At 51.5% G+C, this 26,616-nt stretch overlaps 1 long non-coding RNA gene and 1 pseudogene across 2 annotated transcripts; both read left to right on the top strand.

Annotated features, from left to right (window-relative positions):
* The first annotated feature begins 7,334 nt into the window (after positions 1–7,334).
* LOC309662621 (ubiquitin-conjugating enzyme E2 N pseudogene) lies at positions 7,335–9,377 on the top strand (annotated as a pseudogene). Its single transcript has one exon. The product of its transcript is annotated as a ubiquitin-conjugating enzyme E2 N pseudogene (transcript).
* A 26-nt stretch (positions 9,378–9,403) lies between these two features.
* LOC309662620 lies at positions 9,404–21,210 on the top strand. The gene is made up of 3 exons (XR_014264821.1): positions 9,404–13,214; positions 13,841–13,927; positions 20,518–21,210. It is a non-coding gene; the product is annotated as an uncharacterized lncRNA (long non-coding RNA).
* Positions 21,211–26,616: the final 5,406 nt, after the last annotated feature.

Genomic DNA, 26,616 nt, shown 5'->3' with positions numbered 1-26,616 from the left:
AAGTTTTCTGCGAATTTCTTGAAGGATTACCCCGAGTTCAGGCTCAGCCCACCACAAACCAGATGGGAGACAGCTCCCTCCCTCCCTCCTCTCTCTCTCTCTCTCTTTCCCTCCCTCCCTTTCGGCTCCTTGTACTAAAGATTCTGTAAGTACAGAGGAGGGGTGAACCAGGCTTCGTCCTGTTCTTAAGAGCCTCCCAGCCCCTTCTCCACATGGAGTATTCCCCTGCCCCTTCATCCCAGGCCACCGGCCCCTCTCATCCCAGCCTCTTTCCTCCCAGACTCTCCCATCTCCCGGAAATCCTAGTTTTTCTTCCTCTTTCAGGAGGAGTGTCAGCTCCCCTGAGTTTCTCTTTCAACCCCCTTCCAGCGCCTGCTCTGGTCTCAGCCCAGCAAGAGACTTTCCTTTAACCCCACCCATCCCTCTTGGAAAGAAGTTGGGTTTTAAAATAGCAAAAAACCTCCTTCCACACAGAATCCCGAATAGGGCTGGGTCTGCAGATCTGACTCCAAATTAGGGCCAGTAATACCTCCCTAAGAACCTGCTAAGGCCCCAGCATGCCCCCCACCTGGATCCCTCACCCGTTCTCCTGCCTGGTCCCCCTAGAATCTGCCCCCTTCCTCCCAAATGTCTCAGGTGGCAACGTGCAGTGACCCCAAGCCTGGACCTGAAAGTCCTAGAGGGGCTCATGGAATCTTACAGGGTCATTATTTCATTCCTAAAAATCAAGAAGTTGGAACCACATATAGCACAGGGAGCTCTACTCAATATTCTGTAAGAACCTATATGGGAAAAGAATCTGAAAAAGAATGGATATATGTATATGTATAACTGAACCACTTTGCTGTACACCTGAAACTAACACAACATTGTAAATCAACTATAATATAAAATAAAAATTAAATTAAAAAAAAAAGAAGTTGGAACCACACGTTTTACATAATTCTTTTCTCCAGAATTTTATTTTCTCTGTATTTTCTTTTATGTTTTGGGAGTCTGCATGGGGTTGGAAATGCAGATCTTGCAGGTTTTGTATGTCTGAAAAAATCCTCTATTTCACCTTAATTTAAAAAGACTTTTTGCAGGGCATAGACTTCTAAATTATTGTTGTTGCTACTGTTTCTTCACAAAACTTTAAATATTTTGCTCTACCCTTTGCATTTTCTTCTGAAGAGAAATTTATTGCAATGTCTGATTCATTTTCATATGTAGCATAACTTCTTTCCCTGGCTGCTTTTTACATTTTCTCTTTACTAGTGGTTGTGATCAATTTGATTATAATCTTCCATGGTGTGGTTTTATTCATGTTTCTTGTGCTGGGGTTCATTGATATTCTTGGTTTTGTGAGTTTATAGTCATGTCCAACTTGAAAAATCTCTGGCCATTGTTTCTTCAAATATATCTTTCATTCTCTTTCTCTCCTTTGAAACTTTCAATTACACTAATGTTAGACTCCAGCTGGTCCCCAACTGACCATGGTTCAACTTACGGTCTTTTGACTTGAGGATAGTACAAAAGTGATACGCATTCGGTAGAAACCATACTTGGAATTTTGAGTTTTGATCTTTTCCCAGACTGGCAGTATGCAGTACGGTACTCTCTCATAATGCTGGGCAGTGGCAGTGAGCTGTCCAATGGGAGCTTCTCCAAGACCAGCAGGTGGGTCTGACCCAGGTTCCTTTCACATTACTTGCTTCTGCCCAGGGTCCTGGAGCGTGAGATTTTGTGTGCGCCCTTTAGGAGTGGAGACTGTGTTTCCCATAGCCCTCTGAGTGCTGGCCTTCAGAGCCAAACATTTTCGGGTCTCTTCTTCCCAGTACAGGACCCCAAAGCTGAGGAACCTAGTGTGGAACTCAGACCCCTTGCTCCTTGGGGAGAACCTCTGGAATTGGAATTATTCTCCCGGTCGCCCACCCCAGGGTTATGGGTCTTGACTATGCTGTGTTTCTGCCCCTCCTACCCATCTCATCATGGTTTCTTCTTTATATATTTTAGTTGTAGAAGATCTTTTCTGCTAGTCTTCAGGACTTTCTCATCAATATTGCTCTGTAAATAGTTGTAATTTTGGTGTGCCCATGGAAGGAGGTGATCTCAGGACCTTCCTGCTCCGCCGTCTTGGCCACACCCCTCTTGTTGATGTTCTCAATGGCGGTTTCCCCTACCTAACTAGATTGGAATCTCCAAGGCTCCAGACCTGAGAGAGGTGTGCCCTGGGGTCTGCAGCCCAGTGTTCTTTAGCCACGTCTGCAATGGGAGTGCTGGGAACTGAGACGGGGATTAGCCACTCCTAGCTTTACCCTCCACGGTGGGGTCAGAAGTAAGAGGTGGGTGAGAAGGAGGAAGAGCTGCCATCTCTCCCCTGAGGGTCAGGAAGACTCTGCCCAGCTTCTGCCTAGCCCCCCACCACCCCTGCATTGTTCAGCTGCTCCCCTAGCCCTGCCCGTTCACGCATCGGGAAAACCACACACTTGAGGAGCCCTTTCCACTTCCCGGTGGTTCGGGTGCCTTGGCTAAGGGGCTACTCTCCCCTTGCTTGGTTCCACCAGACTGTCACTGAACACCTGGGGAGCTGTCAGGGTGCATCACACTTGATACCTGGACACTTCCTGTGGAAAGTCCAGAACCCTGGTCCAGGAGGTCAAGGCCAAGGATGGATTGAACCCAGGCCCTGAAAACCATTCATAGAATGAAAATTCATAGATTGAAAACGATTCACAGAGCCCTGCTGCCGCACCCTTCCCAGACCTGGAGCCTCTGGGGCAATGGGACACACAGCAAGGCCACAGGGTGTGACGGTGGGGATAGGGGTTTGGGGTCTGACACCATCCTCACTGTGTTGAGATGGATGGATCCTTTAACCTCTCTGAATCCTAATTCCCTTACCTGTAAAATGGATAAAATAAGATACCTACTTTAGAACACTATGGAGTTTCCTTAAAAAACTAAAAACAGAGCTACCATCTGATCCTGCAATCCCACTCCTGAGCATGATTCGAAAAGATACACGCACCCCAGTGTTCATAACAGCAGTATTCACAATAGCCAGGACACGGAAGCAACCTAAATGTCCATTGACAGAAGAATGGATAAAGAAGATGTGGAACATATATACAATGGAATATTACTCAGCCATAAAAAGAATGAAATCATGCCATCTGCAGCCACATGGATGGACCTAGAGATGGTCATACTAAGTGAAGTAAGTCAGAAAGAGAAAGACAAATACCATATGATATCACTTATGTGTACAATCTAAAATATGATACAAATGAACTTATTTACAAAACAGAAATGGAGTCACAGATATAGAAAACAGACTTATGGTTAACAAAGGGGAAAAGGGGGGAGGGGTAGATTAGGAGTTTGGGATTAACATATACACACCACTATATAAAAAATAGATAAACAACAAGGACCTACTGCATAGCGCAGGGAACTCTACTCAACACTCTCTAATGACCTATATGGGAATAGAATCTAAAAAAGAGTGGATATAGGTATGTGTATAACGGATTCACTTTGCTGTACACCTGAAACTAAAATAACATTGTGAATCAACTCTACTACAATAAAAATGTTTTTAAAAAAGGGAAAAAAATAAAATAAAATGCAAAAGTTCCTGGGAAGGCTTACAGATGGAGCCTCTCAGCTTGAGTGTGAAAGCCTTCATCATTATTTGTTTCGTCACCGTAAGTGGGGTGAAAGTGGAGAGGAACAAGAGGGACCTCAGAGTGGCGTCAGGGAGGGAAGGAACCGGAGTGAGAGTGGGTGGGGTGCAGAAGCCCAGCTGGGCCCACCTCGCAGGTGGCACGCAGGTGTGGGTTGAGGACCCGGGGTAGTGTCTCCCTGGGGGTGGTCAGGAAGGGTTTCACGGGGGAGGAGACCCCACCTCAGAGTCTGGAAGCAGATGGGGTGAAGCTCCGTGTAAACCGTGAGCTGCCCTCTCGGTTCCCTGCAGTCCTGTGACGGGACAGCCGCAGGGTGGCCGCAGAGCACATACCTGCTCCCAGGAGGACAGAGACGGCTGGAGAGACGCTGCTTAGATGGACTCCAGCAAACTCCCTCAGAGGATGGCTGGTCCCACGCCCTTCACACCAGCTGCCACGGGCCCTTCAGACCAGGGCACCTGTTCCCCCCCTCAGAGCCTTCACACGGGCTCTTGTGTCCTCTGCTCACTAGATCCTTCTAGATCTTTCCTGGACTTCTCAGCTCAAATGTCACCCCCTCAGGGAGAACTTTCTGGCTCCTCCACATCTGAAACAAGCTCTCGCTCCACTCAAAGTGCCCTCTCCTCTCCTTCATGGCTCTGATATAATTTGCAGTTAGAGATTCATTTGCTTGTGGGGACGATTGTACTTATGGGATATTCATCAAGGCCCAGTGAAGGGGAGGTCTCAGGGAGAGGGCCTGATGCCCTGCTTTGGGGCCAGAACTTGAGAAAGCACAAGCCCAAGGAAGGGGCTCTGAGCGAGCCCCAGGACAGCGGCTGGACCTGCCGGACAGTGGGCTGCACTCAGGGACCCTGCAGTATAAGTTGTCCATGGAGCTACACAAGCCTTTCAGCACCCAGAGGCAACCCTAGAAAAAGAAAGGGAACCCCGAGCTAACGGTGATCCATCAAGGATGTACTCCCCCAATGAAATGAAGTTTCAAAATAGAAATGAATAGGGATTAAAGAAAACTAACGTTACGTTTTTTGCACACCAGAGAGAATGAGAATTGAGAGAATGAAGTTCACGCCTGTCTCCTCTCCTGACTTGGCTAAGGTCTGGCTCCTGCACTCGGCCACGAGTTCCATCGTGGCGGGTGACGGAAACTTCGTAACCACTGTATTCTCAGCGCAAGCACTGCGCCTGCCACATAGTCTGCCCCCCGTACATATTTCGCGGGGTGCCTGCGTGGGGTGGGTGAGTGGCACAGGGCTCCTCCTCCCCCACGAGCCCACCACCCCAGAGTAAGTCTCCTTGCTCTCGGGACCAATGTCCTGCCCCTCAGAACATGGGCCAGCATGTGTGAAGCCCCCTGCAGACCTGTCTTCTGGGGACCTGCCTCAGGGGCTTGGCCCTGCCATGGTGCCTGAGGCTTCTGAGAGGCAGGTGACAGATTGGGCTGAGCTGGTCTCTTCGTTCCCAGCATCAGTTACCACTGAGAAGTTGGGCCTGCGAGGACAGGGGCTGAGGCCAAGTCAGGAAATGTGTCACCAGAGATTGGGGGCATGGGGGGGAGCACAGAGCGTGCTTCAGGGCTCCTGGGACCCGAGCTCCAAGGCCGCATGTCAGGCTGTGCTTCCATGGAGGCCAGAGCTCTTGCCAAGGGCAGAGAAGTGCCAGAAGGAGGCTAGGTCGGCCCCTGGGCCATAGGAAATGAACAAAATGGCCATAAAGCAACCAGTGGTGCAGAAAGCAGGGTAGTAGAGTGGAGTGGGAGTGGTTCACCAGCCCTGAGCCCTGAAGCACGTTTCTGAGCCTCCGTTTCCTGCCACCCTTCTCTCCTGTGCCTTGTGATGCTGAGGCCGGGATGCTGAAACCACATTTCTCCATCGCCAGCTGGCGCTACTTTAGGTTCAGCCCATAGGGGGCACTGGAGGGAGGAGGCAGGGCCGGAGGAGGAGGACAGGGCTTGCTCCTCCCCCGTCTGCTTTCCATCACTCCAGCCACACTGCTTCACCCCATGGCAGGAGTTCCTTCCCACAGCAGCAGCGGGATCCAGTCTGCAGCTTCCCAGGCTTCATAGAACCAGCCCCTTGGGGCTGCATCTCAGAGACTCAGCCCCAGACTAGCAGCACCTCCTACACTCCAGAGATCTGAGTGTCAGCTCCACAGGCCCTCTCTTCCAATTACAATTTAATTAATTAGGTAAAATTATTAAGTTTTAATAATTCTATTCTCTTCCATCCCTTCGCCAGCCCCGGGGTACTAGATGCTTCCAGCAGTTACTACCTTGGCAATAACTTAGTTTCCTTCTTACTTTTTCAGTTACCTAATTAACAACTTTATACCTGGCTAACCCTTTTTATTTATTTTTTTTGGTTGCATTGGATTCTTAACCACTGCACCACCAGGGAAGTCCCCCTGGTTAACACTTTTTAAATGAATTTCTCGTTGTATAAATATGGTTTCTAATTCCTGATGGGGTCCTGACTGATCCTTTAGGGTAATGAAACATGCTTCTTATTGTTTGTTTGTTTGGTTGTTTGTTTTTGTTTTTGAGGATGAAGTTAGACAGCTTTTACACGGTGACCGGCATGTAAAAAGTCATCAATTCACGTTAGTCCTGTCCTTCCTTCTGGAATATTCTTAGAGTCATATGGTGCCCAACTGTTTTCAAAAATCTTAATTTTTTCCTTACTGAAATGTCTAAAAGCACAGGTTTGGAAACAGATTTGTGCTTTGCTGCTGACTCTGTTACTTTGGACAACTTTCTTCATGTCTTGAAGCCTCGTCTATCAAATGGAAGTGACAAGAAGAGCACTTATAGAGTTGCCTTAAAGATTATATCAATAATGTTTGTTGACTGTGCCTGGCATAGAGCAGCAGTAGGAAAATTATACCAGTTATGGTCGTTCCCTCAACAATTACTTTTGTAGCCTACTTTCAAACTGCCTCTCCTTCCTAAACACACTTTCCAGATGAGTGTCTGTTAAAACTCTGGCGCACAGAGCAGAATGCAATGCTGCACCCGAGGGGCTGACCAGAGTGGAGGAGGCAGGTCATCACTTCTTATGGTTGAAATGTTCTGCTCTCTTTAATGGGGAACTGAAATCACAGCCTGTGACCACTTTATTTGGAAGCCATGTCCCCACTTCTTTTGCATCTCCCGTATGGTAATACTTTTGTATCAGTCTTGGTTCTTATTTGGGATCAACAGAAAAGATTAAGACCTGAACTATGCAAACCAAAAAAATAGTCAACACACACTGGAATTCTTAGAAGACGGTGGTGGTATTTTTAAATCTTCCCAAATTGTCCCACAGAGCAACGAAGATAGCAAAACTAAAGACCCACGGACAACATCTGCAACAAAACTAGGTGGTAAGATCTCCCCAGTATTCCCCTGATACGAGGGGGTGGGAACAACCCACTGGTAGCTACAGGAATGCATGGTGCGTAGGGTGACAACTGGGCTCCTAACGCTCCTAAGACAGAAGAAGCCCCAAGTCACTAGGGTGAACTAACTGGAAAGTGCTGTGGGCCAGTCTGAGAACTGGGAAGGTTTTGAAGGATCCAACAAGGGGGGCAAGTGCAATGGGTCCATAGGACAGAGCTGATAGCACTGGAGCAGTATGGGCCCTTGAACTCATGAAATGTAACAAATCAGGGACTTCCCTGGCAGTCCAGTGGTTGAGACTTTGCCTTCCAATGCAAGGGACGTGGGTTCAATCCCTGGTCGGGGAGCTAAGATCCCACATGCCTCGGGGCCAAAAAACCAAAAAACATAAACCAGAAGCAATATTGTAACAAATTCAATAAAGACTTTAAAAATGGTCCACATCAAAAAAAAATCTTTAAAACAAACAAACAAACAAATCAAAGCTCTTTTCCAAAGCAGAGATCCAGACTGAGAAGAAACAGATAGAAGCAGAATCCAAATTGAGCAGGATAAGGAGAGTAGAAGCAAAGGAAAAAAAGGTCCAGATAAAAACAGAGGGGGGGTTTCCCTGGTGGCACAGTGATTAAGAATCTGCCTGCCAATGCAAGGGACAGGGGTTTGAGACCTGGTCCAGGAAGATCCCACATGCCACAGAGCAACTAAGCCCGTGCGCCACAACTACTGAGCCTGCACTCTAGAGCCCGCGAGCCACAACTACTGAAGCCCGCACACCTAGAGCCCGTGCTCCACAACAAGAGAAGCCACCACAATGAGAAGCCCACGCACCACAACCAAGAGTAGCCCCCGCTCGCCACAACTAGAGAAAAGCCCGCACGCAGCAACGAAGACCCAACACAGCCAAAAATAAATAAATAAAATTTTTTTTTAATTTTAAAAATTAAAAAAACAAAATGCAGAAGAGGGGAAGAGAGTCGTCAGATCTCCAAGAGTGTGAGGCCATGCTTTTAATCATCTTGTGAAAACAACGTTAAGAGGGAGCTATAGGGAGAAGAGACCAGAAGCCCAACTTGGGATCTGACAAGATGGCCGGGCTGCCCCACGGGATTATCAAGGAAACCCAGCGTTTGCTGGTTGTACCAGTTCCCAGCATCAAAGCAGAACAGGTGAGAGCAACACCCATTATTTTCATGTGGTCCTTGCTGGCCCCCTGGGTTCCCCCTTTGAGGTGGGGACTTTTAAACTTGAACTCTTCCTTCCAGATGAATGAATACCCAGTGGCAGCCCCTAAAGTATGTTTCATGACCAGAATTTGTCATCCTAATGTAGACAAGTTGGGAAGAATATGTTTAGATATTTTGAGCGGTGCCCAGCACTGCAGATCTGGCACAGTTCTGCTGTTGATCAAGCCTTTGTTAAGCGCTCCCAATCCAGATGATCATTAGCAAATGATGTGTCGGAGCAGTGGAAGACCAACGAAGCCCAAGCCACAGAAACACCTAGAGCATGGACTAGGCCATATGCCACGAATAATATTTAAATCAATCTGATCATCAAGTGTGCATCGCTTCTCCTGTTCTGCCGAGACGTCTTCCTTTTTTGTTTCCATTTAATGGACATAGTCTTAGAAACACTGCAGCATAAAAGCCCAGACATCTTTACTCCTTTGGTGATGAAATGCACATTCGCAAATCCAGGTCTCGTCCTGATTCCCTGCTGTAAAACACGAGCAGAGGCTAGAAGTAACATCTGGATTGCTGCGAAACATTTAGAAACAGTGGCCCCTCTCTGCTTGTATTCGTTTCCCCCATCACGGGTTAAGTATAAAGCACTGTGAATGAAGAGAGTTGTCAGGGTTAGCTGCAGGGATGTGGGTGTTTTTCTTTATTATTTTTTTGGGGGTGGGAGGTAGTTTTATGTTTATTTTATGGGCTCCTTTCCCTCTTTTTATGGTGATCTAATTGCACTGGTTAAAAGCAGCTAACCAGTTCTTTAGAATATGCTCTCTATTTATTCAGATGCTGTAGATGGACAAGCTTCATTGTTTGAACCAACACGGGAACATTAAACAAACATCACAGCCCTCACTAACAACATTGTGACTTTGCTGTCAAGTGTAGAATCCTCCCTTCAAGTAATAGCTTATGACCATTTTGTATGGCTTGTCTGGAAACTTCTGTAAATCTTATGTTTCAGTAAAATACTTTTTGTTATTCTAAAAAAAAAAAACAGGGAACTCTACAGAGATGAAGCCAAAAAAGCTATTCTGACACACAATTACATGCTAAAAACAAGAAACATGCATTGCAGATAAAAAGTGAGCAACAGAAAAAAAACAATCAAATCCCATCATGCTAAAAACAAGAAACATGCATTGCAGATAAAAAGTGAGCAACAGAAAAAAAACAATCAAATCCCATAAGAAGATAATTCTGAGGAAACAAGAGAATGGGGAGTATTATATGTATATATAATAATATAGAAGAACCAGAGAATAAATATCCCCCCCAGACAATAAAACACACCAGAAAGACATGTATACAATAGATAGAAGTTATAATCCAATATTAAAAAGCAAGCTAAAATGTATTATGAAAATGATAAAAATTATTAAAGAAAAGTATAAATTAAAATTAGAAAATCTTATAAATGAGGTGACTAGAGAATAGGAAGCTTTGAAAAGAGAAGTGACAGAACTTGGGACATAACTAGAAAAAAGAAAAAATTATTTTAAAAATGAAGACTAAAATAGAAGAAACACAAGAAAGAACAAACACAATAATGCCTTAAGATAAAGACAAGATGGAAAGGAAGACATATTTTTAAAACTATTTTAAAAGAGATAAAAAGGACTGAAAGGAAAAAGATAGATATAAAAGATAAAGCAAAGAAGATACAACATATGTATAATAATGGACTTTTCAAGAAAGTCCATGAAAGCAAAGGAAAAGAACAAAGGCTAAAATATATAATTCGAGAGACCATTCCTGAAATAAAAGAATTTGTGACTACGTAGTGCAAGAGCGTACCACAATCCTAGAGAAAGTAACCTACATGGCCAATTTCAAGATATAGTCTGGTAAAATTATTGGACTTTATGAAAAAAATTATTTTAGGCAGCCTGGCAAAAAGACCAAGTTACTTAAAAGGGAAATATAACCCCATCATCATCAGACTTTTTGATAGCAATGCTTCATGCCAGAAGACAATGGAATAACATATCCAACACATTCAAACAATATGTCACAGATTTTACATCAACCTAATAAACCTCTGTGTAAAAAGACCATAGAAAAATGTTATGAACATGATAACTCGGGGAATACTGTCCTACAAGCCCTTCCTGAGGGGCCATCTAAGGAATGAGGGCATGATGGACTAATAGGGACCAAATTTACCCTTCCACCTTGAACACCCAAAATGCAAAACAAAATGTGTGAAACTGGTTTTCAGACATTTAAACCACCAACCAGCCCTGTGACCAAGGACAAGTACTAACCTCTCTAGGTTCCTAGTTTCCTCTTCTATGAAAGGAAAGACTTGGCTGTCCTAACTTCATATGGTTGTTGTGGGACAAAAATCAGATTATACATGTTGTGTGCTTACCATAGGCCCTGGCAGGGTTCTGGGTACCTAGCAGATATTAGTTTTATCCTTACTCTGCAGGCTGAGGAGATAGGAGGGTCACAGATACTAAGTAACTCGCCAAGGAATACAGCTAGAAAGGGGCAACACCAGTGCTCCAGACATGGTCTCTCTCTGTCTGGTCCACAAGGAGACCGCACACAATTTTACCACATGCCCTAGTGAGGTCCAGATAGGCTTTGTCTTTTGCATTTCCTTGCTCACCAATATTTAAAGCCTGGCCTGAGAAAGACAAGCTGGCACAGGAAATTAAGAAAAAGTGTCAGAGAATTTCCCGTCTTGACTATTCATCTTTTCATCTAGGCTGCCCTGGACGTCAGAGCAGGAGAATGACCAGAACCAAGTAGGGTCATAAGTAAGGAGCAAATTAGTAGAACAAATAAACTGATAAATGAATGAATGGACAATTAGCCCGGACAGTGTAACATTATCCAGGGTCCAGATCCAAAGTGATGTTGGCTATGGCCCGGCATAGTGACAACTTCCATTGCCATGGCGATCCTGGGGACTTTTTCTCCTCTGTTCTTCAGGAAGTTTGACCACTCCATGACACGTGGGGACATTTCCAATGTCAGAAATTATAACCAACTGTAAAACATGTATTAAATCCAGGCAACAACCATCTCTGTTGTATAAACATGTCAGGAAGGAAAGCGACTGCCCAGGGATGCTGGCTGTAAAAATTCAAGGCCAAACCCAGCTCTACCCTGTTCTGCCGCCTCTCCCAGCTCCTGGGAGGTGCCTCTGGCTTTTTCATGCACTAAGACTTTATGGGAATGACTCAGATTCCCATCCCTTCCCTAGAACCATCAGTACTGAAAGACTCACGTAGTCACCCTTGAACCCAACTGCGCCAAACTGATAATAATTATTTACCTACGTGCTGCTGGGGAAATCACAAAACAGCAAGTTCCTTCATCTGCCACATGCAGATGTTTTCTTTTTGCCCCAAACCAAGGGCTGGAAATCCAAAGAGAGGGGAAAATCATCTTCTGTCTTAAGTAACTCAGCTCCAGAGGGGTGTCCAGCCCTCCAGCCACACCCCTCCCCACTTTGGCTTTCTTATCATTCGTGAGTTCACGGGAGCAGCATTTTCACTTCCCTTCAAGAATTTTCCCTTTGTATCCGCAACTTGGCTAACGGTGGCACAAGGCCCCTGGCTTCCGGCCTGTCTCGGCTTTCGACGTGCTTTCCTCACTAAGCTTCCTTTCTAGTGTTTTATCTGACTCCCCCTTTCACTTCGAGACCCTTGTAAGGTTATTAATTGGCCTAATTTCAATATTGTTGTGTGTCAGGGAACAGGTAGGACCAAGAAGAGGGAGAGAGATTGGGGAACAGCCAGTGGGTGGAGCGGTCAGGACACACACGTTTATAGATTACGTTTGCCATCTTAGAGGGGCGTGGTTCACGGTGCCCCAACCAATTACAATAGTAACATCAAAGACCACTGATCACAGATCACCATAACAAATATAATAATGATGAAAAAGTTTGAAATATTGCAAAGATTACCAAAATGTGACACGGAGGCATGAAGTGAGCAAATACTGTTGGAAAAATGGCAGCACCAATGGTCTTGTTTGACACGGGGTTGCCACAAACATTCAATTTCTTTTTTAAAAAGCACAGGAAAACAAAGCGCCGTAAAACAAGGTATGCCTGTACTATGCACGGGATGCTGTGAGGGCTAAAAAGGTGAAAAACACAAAGTCTTATTCCTCAAGGAACTCATGCTTTTTTCTGGGAGAGGAAGTATAAACCTTTGGAAACTTCAACCAAGAAACAAAATTTAAAAAAAATTTTTTTTTCTTCCAGGTTAATTGAGATATCATTGACACACAGCACTGTATAAGTTTAAGGTGTACAGCATCATGATTTGACTTACATATGTCGTGAAATGATTCTCAAGGTCAGTTCAGTGAACATCCAACCATCTCATACACATATAAAATTAAAGAAATAGAAAAAAATATTTTTCCTTGTGATGAGAACTCTTCGGATTTACCCTCTTAACAACTTTCATACATAACACACAGCAGTGTTCATTAAATTAACCACGGTGTACATGCCCACGGGGAGGCATTCAGTGGGCGATCCATCAGGGTGTAAGGCAGCATTTCTGCCCCCGGGGGGGTGTAATCCATTTGAGGGAAAGAGCATGTGCTCGCCTGGAACAGTTGGTATCATGCAAAGGCAAATATGTGTGTTGAGTGAACAACAGAGAGCCGACCCAGCTCTGGCTGCCAGGGAGCTCCAAATTGGCAGGAAGGTGGGAGAACAAAGCTCAGGAAGTGAGCAGGGGCCAAAGGAGGCCAGGAGCGAACAGCAGAGCCAAGCCACACCCCCAGGCGCTCTGGGCAAGGTCCACCCCACCACGGCTGGCCTCCAGGACTCCTGCTCACAGACGCAGCCACGGGGAACAGAGGCCAACTCTCCCTTTGAATGATGTCACCACTTAAGATTCTGAGCCCTGGATGGGAGTGTCCTTTTGACCAAGCCTCGTCAAGATGCCCAGGAACTAGGTGAGGGTACACCTGCCCCCTTTCACAGTGGGTGGCTTATTTCCTGCCAATATCACATTAAAGGGGTTTTCCTCTCAAATAGGGCGAGGGGCAAATCTGCTGGACAGTCCACTCCCCACCCCAATCACAGCATCCCCCGCAGTGCTTAAGAGCTAAAAAGAATGGCCTAGAGGCCGTGGGATCTAGCTGTGTAGAGGAGGGGCCCAGGCCAGCGCTGGAAGAACTCAAAAGGGCTTCGCGGAAGAGGTGTGTCTTGACGTTGGCCTCCCAGAGAAGATGTGGGCCCTGTTCTGTCCGTGATGCTTGGCCTGACCTAGAGAGTCACCTTGCAGTGTCGCTGTGTCATGGTCACAAGTCCCCCAGCCCCCGGCACTGGGCTGACAGCCAGGCCTGCCCAGCCTCCAGCTTCTCCCAACCATCGTGCCAGCCAGCTTCACTGGCTCCATTTCACAGATGAGGAAACTGAAGCTTAGAAAGTCACGCGCGTTGGATAGAGGAGGCTGACGTGGGAACCCAGGCCCGTGCGACCAGGACCCCCTCACCCTTTGCCCGAAGCCTGACGTCTCCCAGCACGCTGAGAAGTAGCAGGGACACTGCACTTCACTCCGCCTCCATGTTTCTCTCAGGAGTTCCTGCATCCTTCACGCCGACCCTATGAGACCGCGAGGGCCACGTGATTACCCCGTTGAGTAGCTGAGGAACCCGAGGCCAAGGTCAGCCAGCTTTCAGGGCCCGGTGCCGGCTCTCCACCCTGATCCAGCCCGAGAGCTGCCTTCCTCCCCATGACCCTGTCGCTGGAGGCTGTGGGGAGAGCGGCCTGGGGAACAGATCTCACTAAGCTGTGTCTGTCCACGTGGTGTGAGCCACACCTAGCCCGTCCCCGGAACCCATGGTTGAAAGTGCAGAGGGGACCCGTCTAGGGGAACAATGTGTATTGATGATTCTGGCAGCGGCAGCTGGCAGGCGCCCGAGGCGGTTTGGTCTGGGGTTTGGGGTAGGTTTTACTTGGATGCCGAAGCCCAGTTACTCATCATTCTCGCTCTAGGCCCCTGGGCTACCCGAGATCCAGTGGGAACAGCTCCACAGCCCAGGACGTGGGCTGTCCGCTCCCCACCCCCCGTCCCCTCTCCTCCTGGGAGTGACTCATGTCACGGCACTGGCTGGGCCTGGCCCGGCCTGACACCCCTCCAAAGGCTGGGACGGGGGCCTGGACACTGGGCTCGGACCTCCCAGCCCTGGAGCGGGGTGGGGGGGACATCCTTCTTTATATGGGGTACACACACCTGAGAACTTTCCAGAGAGGCTGTCTTCATGCTCCCTTCCTGGCCACCTATCTGTGGCTCCAAAAACTCTCTCTATATAACACACACACACACACACACACACACACACACACACACACACACACACACACAGACTCTACATTTGCACCCAGAGCCAGGCAACCTTCTTTCTGCCTGCCACCTGCCAGGGACCGTGGTCACCTCAGTGGTCTGAGTGTCAGGTGATCTCACGCCAGTCCTCAGCCACCAAGGCATGGCCTTTCACGTGCCCTCTCAGTGTCCCCAGCTGTAGGATGAGGAGACCGGACACATCGGCCACTTTGTCTGCACGGCTCTCTGGACCTCACCTGCCTCTTGATCCAGCCACCTGGGTACCTCTGCGGGGACCAGCTCTGAGTTCTCATCTACTGAGCACACCTTGCCTGGCGGCCACGCAGTGACAACAGGAAAGGGTGGGATGCAGGGGCCTGAGGATAAATCCCCCTCCTCCCTCCCCCAGGCAGAGTGTGTGCGGCTCTCAGAGCCAGGACCCAGGGGTCTGCCATCAATCCCATGCGAGCGTGCATTCTCCGTCCCAGCCCGTTCACTCCCCTGTCCATCGCTCCGTCTCCCAGGGGTCACATTCCCCCAAAAAAGGTCTCACACAGAGGCCAGGAGCCTCAGTCTCTGCTTGGGTGAACCCAGGTCAAGATAGTGGGTTTGAGAACCACTCGGGCCTCTATTCTGTCACACAGGAAGGGTGTTCTTTTAAAAAAAAAAAAAGCCAAGGCCTGGGTTTTACTCATGCTGCACCTGCTGTGCATCCTTGCCTCCTTGACTCACTGGGTAACTGATTCTCGCTGACCCTTCCTTCCTTCCTTCCTTCCTTCCTCTGCGTAATGAGGCTGAACCCTTGCGGACCTGCTCCCAGGATGAAATGAAGCAATGCATCTAACGCACTGAGAGCAATGCCCGGTGTCCAGTAGGTGCTCAAGAGGGACCTTTCCCGCTGTCCCTCGGGACGTGCTGCCTCACTGGCTGCCCTGATGGCAGAGGGACCCACGTCCACCCAGGTCCCACACGCCTCCCTCCTCCGCCAGCCCCCAGATCTGGCGTTCGCAGGCTGGATGGTGCGTGCCCAGAACCGGGGCCAAGACTCCGGCAGGCGCTCAAGATCAACAAGCATCAGGTTTCCTGGTTGAGGACACGCACGTACACTATGTTCCCTCTCTCCAGAAGGAGGTGGCAGCCCCAGAGCCAGTGCTCCTCTGTCCCCCTGACCCTCTCCCACGCCCCTGCCCTCGGTTTCCCCCCAGCTGCCTGGGCCCGTTCACCTGAGCAAACCCAGAGCAGCTCTGAGGTGTTTCTCAGTGCGGCAGCCCCATCTCAGCGGGACGCGCGCCAGAGATAACTGTCTGCTCGCCCTGAGCCAGCCTCTGATCCTGGGCTCACGAGGCTCCGGGGACTTGGCTCTGCTGGGACCTCTGACAGCATCGCCATTCATCTCTGGAGGTCAAGGCTGGGTGGGGAGGGTGGGAGGCTGGCAGTGAAGGAACACCAGGACGGCGGGAGGCGAGTGCACCTGGCCAGGTTGTCAGATACGAGCACTGCTCCCCCAGCCATCTGGCCAAAGCTGCAGGTTGCCCAGTAAGTGGAAGGCCAGGGCCCTGCCCGTGGGAAGTTGGTGTCATCACCAAACGGCCTGGGAGAAAACTCACAAGAGCCCGTCAGCCCTTTACTGGCAGGTGCAGTGGGAGCCGAGGCGGGGAAGTGGCGGGTCACAGGGGTCCCGGAGGGTCAAGTCCTATAAACTCTGACTCCAATTTTCACATCCTACGAGATGGGCAAATGCGTGAACTAAAACTGACCCTCTGGCCTGGCTCTAAGATTAATCTGGATCTAAACCTTACCCTTATCCAGGAGGCCAAGTCTGGTCCTGACCCAAACCTGGACTTGAACCCTAATGGGATCCAGTCTGCAGCCAGATCTCAATCCTTACCCACTTGGAGGGCTCAAGAAACCCTTGCGTGATGAGTAACCACATTGAACCCAGAAACCCTCTAGAGAAAGACTCTGGGAAAAGTAAAGCGGATTCGAAGAGCGGCTCCTCTGTAGGAAACCCACCTGCAGCCCCGGACCACAGCCCAAGACAGTGGCAGGGACTCCAGTGTCTGGCAGAGACATGTCCCTTCAGTGCTTCCGGAAATGGGCTGAGGGTCCCCAGGGCACCTGGGGTCAGTTAAGGTGTCGGGAGCAGTGGATAGGAGCAACTGGGCTTCTGTCCTCTGGGCGGCTCCTCCTCTCCCTGGAGGTCTCACCGCCCACCCTGACCAGCCATTGATCCTCCGCACCCACTTGGGAACCCCTGCAAGGGCCGGGACCCATTCTGGGCACTCGGGGACGAAACACGTGCAGATCTTGCCCTCAGGAACCCAGCTGCAGTGGGGGAGGGAAGATTTATTCCCTTGTTCACTCAACAGGCATTGCACATCTTTTGTAGTTCTCAGGCTCACGGGTAAGAGTCCCACAGTGCGAGGCTTTGGAAATCTGATTTAGGGGACACCCCACTCACAGCTCCATCTCTCGGGATGGGTTCATATGTGTAAACCTTCAGGCCGATGCATTTGTCTATAATGAGCAGTCCTGGGACATGATGGAAACCACTCTTGGCCTGTGACAGTGCCTTCTCCCCCAGAGCAGACCTTCACCAGAAAACCAACAACCATTTGTGAGTTGGAGCATGAATGTGGCACAGAGAGAGCTGGATAAGCCGATGGGTCCAGAATTCTGAAAGGGCATTGACTAAAAAGCCTCCCTCTCATGGGCATTGCTGGAGTGGGCACTGCCAGTGTTTGCTTCTGTGACACTCCCCTTCTGAATGGCTGTGACAGTAACATTCCTTCTTTAGATGTTGTAGAAGATAAGAATACATCTGGCTTCAAATTCTCTGAGATGCTTTTCCTTTATGCTTATTGCCTCATGGTGACAAAATGGCTGCTGCCCCTCCAAGCCTCACAGCAACATTCCAGCATCCCCCCCAACAAACCCTGACAGAGGGAAGCAGGAAGGCTAGAGGGAAGGGCACCAGCTTTGGAGCTGGCCAGCCCTGAAGCCAAGTCCCAACCCTCTGCTCTGGCAGCTTCACCCCTCTCAGAACCTCCATTTCTTCAAACCCGCAGGCTTTGGGGGAGGTTAGCACATTATGGGGTTAAGTGGAAGGCTTCCTGGAGGAGGGGATGACTGAGCTGAGTGGTGAGGGAAGTGGGGGGTAGGAGTCAGCCTGCATGGGTGGGCGGAGGAGCTCAGGGAAGCACAGTGGCTCCTGGGGCTGCCATGGAAGGAAGGGAGAGGTCAAATGTGAGGGTGGATGGTGGGCGGGGCTGGATCAGAGAGGGCTGGAGGGTCAGGCGAGGGAAGGATCTGTGCTGTCCCTGCATTCTCGAGGTGATGGCTCACGTTTGCACAGCGCCCACGAGTTGGGGCTGCTCGGAACCCTTTACTTGCATTAACTCATTTACCTGGCACAGCACTGCTCTGAGGTGAGGCCTCTTCCCACCTCTATCTTACCAATGAGAGAATTGAGCAGGGAGGGCAAGGCAGTTGTCCAGGGTCACACAGCAAGTCAGTGGCACCCAGGCTGTCTGGTTCCAGAGCACAGGCTCCTAGCCTCTACCCCGCTCAGCACAGAAACACCTTTGGGTGGCTGGGGCCTGGGATGGGAGCAGCCCGGCACTGCAACCTCTGATCACCTTGATTCTGCTTGACCCTCAAAGAGGCGCCTCTCCGCTGCCAGCCAGGTGAGGATGCCGCTGACCCAGCCCTTCAAACCAAAGTCCTAAAAGGCAGCTTGTCTCCCAGGGGCAATGCAGCTGGCGCCAAGCCCCAGGGGGTGGGCTGCGGGCCAGGGACTTGGTATGGCTCCAGAACACCATAGGGCGATTTGCAACACCTTCAAATCTCCCGGAGCAGCCAAGAGAGGCAGGTGAGGCTCAGGCCTGCGGGAGGAGGGCCAGGTGTCAGTTTACCTGGGGATGGGGTGGGGGGGAAGGGCCCTGGCAGCCCACCCCTCCCATCAGCACGTCCACACTCTCCCCATGCGGCGCAGTGCCTGGGGCCCCCATGGCCGGTACCAGCCTCTGCAGTCCTGCCTACGAGCTCCATCAGCACCCCAACTTGGTCCCCTGGCTGGAGCTCCCCCCTTTCCCCTCCTCAGTAATTCCATGTGCAGGGGTCTCTATGGGATGGGAGCACACACGCAGGCGGGGAGTGTGGCCGTGACCTGCCCGCCAGGAGCGCCCGTTACCTTCAGCAGAGTGGGCTCAGACTGGGTTACCCGCCTCGGAGCAGATGCAGGGGGTCGTGACTGCGGATGGTTTAAAGGCCTCAGATAAGACAACTGATACTTCCCCAGGGTCTGTTACAGGCCAGGCGTTTACCTCCCTCAGACACCTACTGAGTACCTACTAAGTGCCAGGCACCCTGGCAGGAGCGTCCAGGTGAGCCAGACCCGGGCACCGACCACCCCAGCTAATTCCCACCACGAACTACAAGGGATAGACTGCCATTCAGGCTTTAGAGAAGTGAAGCTGAGGCTTAGAGACGTCAAGCAACTTGCTCAAGCTCACACAGCAGCCATGGTAGGATTGGAACCCCGTTCTGAACAACCCCAAGTTCTCGTGCTCAGCCCCGGGGAGCAGGGCAGGGAGGGCAGCTCCAGGCGGCTGGAGCAGGAAGGCCGTGTGTAGATGTGGTAGGAGTGGGCCCTCTGAGCAGAATGGTGACTCACCCACCGGGAGACGTCAACACAGGTTACAAAACAGGCCTGGCCTGTGCCAGACCCTTATTCTCGCTCACTTTTTTCTGTTCCTCCCCTGCCCTTCCACTCCCTGTTCCTTGGGCTCCCTGAGTACATTCTGTTCTTGCTGAACTGAGCAGGGTGACCGGGTCAGCCCCGTGGACCGAGGGCCCTCAGCCACCGGGATTATCGCCGTGGCCTCCCGGAGGACCCGGGAGACAGGGGCTAAGGTGAGCACCAGGGCCCAAGCTGCCCAGGCCGCGAGTCTGCACGGCTCCCCCTGCTTTTCAGGTGAAGTTCAACACTCAACTTAGCTCCAGGCCTGTCCCATTGCTGGGGCTGCCTGCTCTGCAGTCCGGCCTCCGCCTCCCCTCCCGGGCCCTCAGCACAGAAATGCTGCTCAGACACACTACCCATCTCCGCATCCCTGGGCCGCCCACCCTGCTCCCTGCAATTTCCTCACGTGAATCATGGTACTGTGGTTATGTCAGAGAATGCCCTTGCATGTAGGAAACACTCACTGAACTATTTAGAGGTAAAAGGTCATCATATCTGCAATTTACTTTGAGACGCTTTAGAAAAAATAGATTTCGAAGGATACAGATAAATGATGCAGAAGAGGATAGATAGTGGATAGACAGGTGAGGCAGGGTGTCAGGGACACTTGGAAAGGCCCAGCCTTGCCATCCTTTCACTCGGGACTTGCTCTTCACTGGGCACCTACCTGTCTGCGCTCTGCTCCAGGTACGGGTGACCCAGCAATGAACGAAGCAAAGCCCGCCTCGCAGGGACCGGCCGTCCTGCTGCAGGATACTGGCAGACCCGCACAGCACGGGGGTCTACAGCGCGCCCTAGTGGTGGAGAGAAAATGAATCTGATTAGCGGACTCCGGGGAGCAGTGGAAGGCGCTGGTCCAGCCCCGAGAGGCTGAGCAGATCGCGGAATCAAGGCCTCCAGCTGCGACGCTGGGCCAGATCCTGTTCTCAAGCTGCCACCAGGGAGGTGGTGCTGGGGGACCCTCCCCTGCTTCCTTTGAAAGGTACCCATGCCCTTGTCTGGAGGTGTTAGGGAACCATTGACTGAAACTGCCCGCCTTGGCCAGGCATGGTGATGGCCATTTGCATGAGTTGTGTCACAACAAAAGGTCCCCATAAGGAACATGGTTCTGCTGCCAAAAACTAACTGGAAGAATTCGGGAAGGGCCCAAAGGAGGGAGGAGACGCCAGCCCATAATATGTCCTGCCAGCCTCCCAGACTCCTCCTCGCTGGAACCCATCTTGCCTGAGCGATGCGTGCGCCACCAGGAAGGATCCTGAGTCAGACCAAATACGGGCCAAGCAAGGCGATTGGCCAGAGACAACCCGGAACCTAACCCCATCGCCATAAAGCCAGAGACCGCGAGCCACGTGGCAGAGCAGTTCTCCTGGGTTCCCTTACCCTGCTGCTCTCTGCCCGGGTGGGCGCCACTTCCCAATAAAGTCTCTTTCTTTGTCAGCATGTGTGTCTCTTCGGACAATTCATTTCTAAGTGTTAGACAAGAGCCCGCTCTCGGGTCCGGGAAGGGGTTCCCCTTCCGGCAACAGAGGGAAGTCACATGGGCCTTCCGCCCCCTGTCCGAATGGCCTTGCGTAAAGGCACAGGGGATCTCAGCTGCGGGCCCCCTTACCATCCCCTGCCCTGCCAGCACTATCTTCCTCCACACACAGCACAAGACCTCTGGTCTTCCCCAAGGTCATAGCCAAGGTCAGCCGCAGGTGAGGCACTTTCCTCAATGGACTTGAGGACTCCCACCCTGCCAGCCTGGGAATACGTCACTTCAGAGCACCATCATGCGGGGATTAGGGTCCAAAGCGGGGAAGAAAGAGAGTCGGGGAGACCTGTGCTCCTCTGCTGAGCCTCCATGACTGGTGGCCGCGAGGGAGCCTCAGAACTCAGCCACCTCTTCAGCAAGTGTCCAGTGTCTGTTGAGTGGGTGCCCTTACAGGCCAGTGTGTCCACCACCTCAGGCATGTAAGTTGACACTTGCACGGGGCGGCTTCCAGGAGAGCTGACCTCTGCCCATTTGACTCCGATTCTGTTGGGGAACCAGACTGTAATGCAGCCTTTCCTTGGCCGGGGGTCTGGCCTTGCCCTGCCCGGACCCCATGCCGGGTCTAGGACCCTGGTGGTCGGCCTCATAGGGCCTCACCCCAGGCTTGACCTCTAGTTTCACCGGCAGTGCGCTTGAGGGCTGGCTGGTGCCTGGCCCGGTGAGGGGTGAGGATGCCCACTGTCTGGGACAAGCTGCAGGTCTGCACAAGGCAAGGTGGGACACGGGATGCAGAGGATGCAGGGGCTCGGCAGGGAGCCGGGCAGCAGGAGGTCGGGGAGTGAAGCTCTGACACGCTCCTGACCACTGACCTTCGTTCTCCTCTGTTTTCTCAACCGGAAAATGGGTGTAATAACACCCACCTGGCAAAGCCATTGTGAGGATTTTCCGAGAGAATGAAGCACAGAGCCTAGCTCATAGTAAAACCTCAAGAAACAGCAGTTCCCTGATTTTTCCTTATAAAAGTTTCATGTGATGGGGGGGCAGTGGGGTGGATACTAATGAGCCCCCAGATCCCCCCTCAGGGATGAAGGGATTTCTCTCCAGGCTGCAGGGTGGGGTGGAGACAACCAGCCCCCCACCGTCTCTGCAAGGATCCCCTCACTCAAACCACGCCCCTCCCGGGTGACTAGCACCCTTGGACCAACTACCAGGGCGGGTAAAAGTGTGGCTCTCTCGCCACGTTGGGGGGCAACTCTGAATGTGGTCCAGCCTCGAGCCCCCCATGCAGCCCACGGAGCGCCCCCCCAGACTGCCTGGCAGCCCAGCTTCTCCAAGCACTTCCCTGCTTCATCCCCTCCCCCCCCTTTCCAGTGCCGACCTCAAGAGCATTCCCTATTAACGAGCATCTTCCCTAAAGAGCATTCCCTGCACGCTAATCGCTGTCCCAGGGAACCCAGGCCCCCAAAGTCCAAAATCTGAATTTATATAAGAAAAAAGATTAGATGGGCTTCGTTGCTCTACCAAAGAATCCTTTACTCTCCCAAAGAACTAACTCATCACAGGCTTTCCTTAAAAGGTGAGCCCCTCTGGTGTGTTTAAACTAGCGCTCGAGCGACCCTCATTCCATTTGGCCCCAGCAACTGGTCTGCCGTTTGAATCGGCTGTGTCCAGAGTAACCCGCGGAACCAGGGGCGTTGAACGGAGGGCTGGGGGTCGCTCTGGACAGCTGGTCAGCTGCCTGCAACTCAGCGGGGCTTCAGGGTCTCCAGAGCTTCCTTACCGAGACCTGTGGATCCCTCTCTTGCTGCATCCAGCCCCTTGGCTGGTGCCAGAGCACCTGGGATGTAAGACAGGTGCCTGTGCTGCAGCTGCTCTCAGCCCAGGGGAGGGCAGGGCAGGGAGGAGCATCTTCGCTGGGGCAAGCCCAGGGCTGTGGGAGCTGCAGGGGGGTGGCTGGCCCACCTGAGTTTGGAGGCGCTCAGAGGGCTCCCTGCAGCAGGTGAGGGGTCCGAGGGACGGTGGGCTGGACCTCAGTGGAGAGGTCTGTGCCTGCAGGAAAGGAAGGCCGTCCTGGGCATGGAAGCCACGTGGTCGGGCCCTCTCCACCTAAGCACCCGTGCCTTTCCCGTGTCATCGCACTGAAACCAGGCACCTGCTCTTGGGAGGAAGTCTTTTCTCCGGGCTCAGAGAAGTGATCGGGGCGGATCTGCCTGAGCCCTCTCGTGTGCCAGCTGGCCAGGAGTGGGCTGAAATGCCTCACGGTGGGCAGCTGAGCTCTGGCTCCTGGGGGCCGGGCCAGCACATGGCCAGGGGATGCAGAGGACCGCTTCTGCTCCCACCCATTGTGAGGCCTCCTCTTTCTCCAGGGCTGTCAGCCAGAGCCATTTTGATAGGCAGGAACTGTGGAACACCACTCTGGCCTTTGCCTGGCATGACTGCAGGGTCCGGGGGAGATGGGCTGGCCCCCCAGGAGGGGTCCCCGCGGGCGGAGGACTGGTCAAGCAAGCGCGAAGAATGTGGACCCCAAACCAAGCGCGGCCAACACCACTTTGTGGAAGAGACTGGAAGAAAAGCAGGTGCATCCAGAGGAGAGGACAGCAGACGATCTTCTGGTCCAAGGGAACTGCCCGCTCCAGCTGGGAGCCTTCTGGGAGTGGGCCCTTCTTTTGCAGAATGACATGTTTCACGAACTGAGCATTTCTTTCTCTTTCTTTCTTTTTCAAACCGATTTTATTGTGAAACTTAACGTGGATACAGAAAAGGGCACAAAACAGACACACAGCTCAGTGATTTATCACAAAGCCAACATTCATTAAAGTCAGCGCTGGGGCAGGAAATGGACCACTGCAGTTCCCCAGCGCCACCCCAAACCTCGATTTTCCCCCACTGCCCTGCCCCTCCCCCCCAAGTTAACCACTAGCCTGACATTCACAGCCATCACTTCCTCGCCTTTCTGTTGAACTTGACCTCCTAAGCATCCCTAAACGCTCGTAGTTGTGCCTTCTTTACCGGGCTAGGAAGTTGGGCAATGCGCCTTCTTCCTGGCTTTTCATTCATTGTCACCTTCTGAGATGGTTATGCGCTGGTTACTGAGAGGTCTTTACTGAGTGTCCCTGAAGCCAGGCTGGCTGGTCTCCACTGCAGGGCACCTCGCGGGCTCCAAGCCTCCCCACACCTGGGCATCCTGTCCAAACCTGAGGATGTCCCGAAAGTGCCGCCCATCTGAAGAGCTCCAGAACCCAGTATGAATCCAGACTACACCACTATTTTTTTTGGCCACACTGCGCGGCATGTGGGATGTTACTTCTCTGACCAGGGATCGAACTCGCACCCCCTGGGTTGGAAGCGTGGATTCTTAACCACTGGACCGCCAGGGAAGTCCCTTCACCACTTTCTGACTGTGCCGTTTTGAACAAGGTACTAGTTGTCTCTGAGACCACATTTTCTCCTCTGTAAAATGGTGATAATAGTATCTCCTTGCAGGATGGTTTTAAGAATTACGGATGTTTGGGTAAATGCAGGCCCGTGGTACACATCTTGTCCTCTAAGCGATAATGTCCCTGTCCTGATGTGATGTATATACCATATTACTTATAAAGTAACCACTTGTGAGACAGACCTTTTTTCTCCTTTATATTTGAAAGCATGATGGTATCTAAGCAATGCTGCCACAGTCCTGACTGAAAGGACGCCCTCTACAAAAGTGCTCTCTGGGGACTTCCCTGGTGGTGCAGTGGTTAAGAATCTGCCTGCCAAAGCAGGGGACACTGGTCTGGGAAGGTCCCACATGCCGCGGAGCAACTAAGCCTGTGCGCCACAACTACTGAGCCTGCGCTCTAGAGTCCGCGAGCCACAGCTACTGAGCCCGCATGCCACAACTACTGAAGCCCGTGTGCCTAGAGCCCGTGCTCTGTAACAAGTGAAGCCACCGCAATGAGAAGCCCATGCACCACAAAGAAGAGTAGCCCCCGCTCGCCCGCAACTAGAGAAAGCCTGCGCACAGCAACAAAGACCCAACGCAGCCTAAATAAATGAATAAGTAATAAAATTTAAAAAATTTTTTAAAAAGTGCTCTCTGCCCTCAACCCATTCCCAGGCTTAAAGGGAGTGGGAGGAAAGGCCTGCTGCCCTGGGGGAGCCTGGGACCCAAGCAGCTTGTCCCAAGTCCTGTCCCAGCAGGAGCCTCCCAGGGCCTCCGGATTCCTCTGGCTTCCACCACCTCAGAGCATGGGGTGTCCATGAAAATGCTCCAAAACCCTTTGTGCTCTGCCAGTTTGGGCATTTCAGACCCACCCCAGCAGGAGCAGAGAAGGCACCTGTCAATAAGCAAAGTCACCAGTGTTAGAAAGAAAGGCAGATGGAGGTGACCTCTCTGGGACAGGACTGGCACACCAGGAGCTGTGGGCTGCAGGGGTGGGGCAGGACCCTAAAGCTAGGCTTCCCCCAATCAGACTCCCTCCCCAGCTGGGCGCCCTGCCAAGCCCAAGGCACCCCCTGACGTGGATACCAGGCCTCCCTGGGGAAGGCTGTGTCCCTGCTCCCTGGCCTAACCCCAACTCCTGAGTCTGTCCTGGCCACGATACCCCTTTGAAGCTAAAGTGTCAAGAATCCTGGCCAGATGGAGGTCAATTTTAAAATATGGAAGACAGTAGCGAAAATAAAGAAGTGAATGAATGAAATTTAACACCCTCATTCACCCGTGGATGTTCCGTAATCTGTTTGCAATTTCACCCATGGATGCAGATGTCCCACTGAGTTAGAGAAATGGAATTACGCTCAGGTCCCCAGATGTCACTCTGGTCCCTCTTGGTCCTTTGTCCCTGCTGGACCCCAAAGGGGACAGGATGGAGAGATTGGGCTTGGGTCACTTTCCTTAAACTGGGCCCCTCCCCAGGAGGCAGCATCTTATACCCAGATTGCTCACTGGTCACCACGCAGGTATCAGGCCACTGGTCTTGAGCGTGTCCTCCATGGGAAAGATGATGTGAAGAAGTGGGAAGGAGCTCTGTGCAGCCAGAACCCCCCGTTCAGGGTGTCAGCCCACACTTTCTGGCCAAGCCTTTACCACGTGCAAGTCAGCGTTTTTAAGCCTGAAGTTTTTCCTCGGAGAACAAGGGCAGTAGTCCTGACTCACAGGGAACTATAGCCAATCTCTTGGGATAAACCATAATGGAAAAGAATATAAAAGAAGAAAGTATATATGTGTATAACTGAGCCACTTTGCTGTACAGCAGGAATTAACACAACATTGTAAATCAACTATACTTCAATTTAAAAAAAAGAAATGTGACCATTTAACTGGGTCTACTGTGCACTTGGCCTGAAGCGTGGTGTATGCATCCCGTAAGTCGTGGTGACGGGCGTCTGGAACAAAGACCCTCCCAACCCCGATACTCCTGTGACCTCTCCCTCGGACGCAGGGACTCAGCTGCCCCTGGCCGAGGCCCCTCCAAGCCAGACAACCAGCCTCCACTCGTCTCGGGCACTACCCTCTGGGCAGGTGCCTCGGCCACCAAGGCCTCCCCTTGATGTTCAGCTGCCCGCATCCACCATCCTCACCCACTCCAGCTTCTCCCTGCATCCCTGACTCCTGAAGGATTCTCCGTGCTCTCTGGGTCCAGCACAGCCCAGCACCCTCAGTGGCCACGCCGTCCCAGGAGGCCCCCCGCTCCTGGGCACGTTCCTGACATCTCTGATGTGGGAAGGACCTGAGTTGGAGGACAGAGCCGGAGGACCTGGGCACCCGGTTTCCTTCTCAGCCTGGATAGACCCTCCGGACGCCAGGGGACCTGGGCATGCTGTTTCCTTTCTGTG

The sequence above is a fragment of the Balaenoptera physalus genome (assembly GCF_965194825.1).
Source record: "Balaenoptera physalus genome assembly, chromosome: 6".
Classification (NCBI taxonomy): Eukaryota; Metazoa; Chordata; class Mammalia; order Artiodactyla; family Balaenopteridae; genus Balaenoptera; species Balaenoptera physalus.
This window is presented reverse-complemented; position numbering and strand designations above follow the sequence as displayed.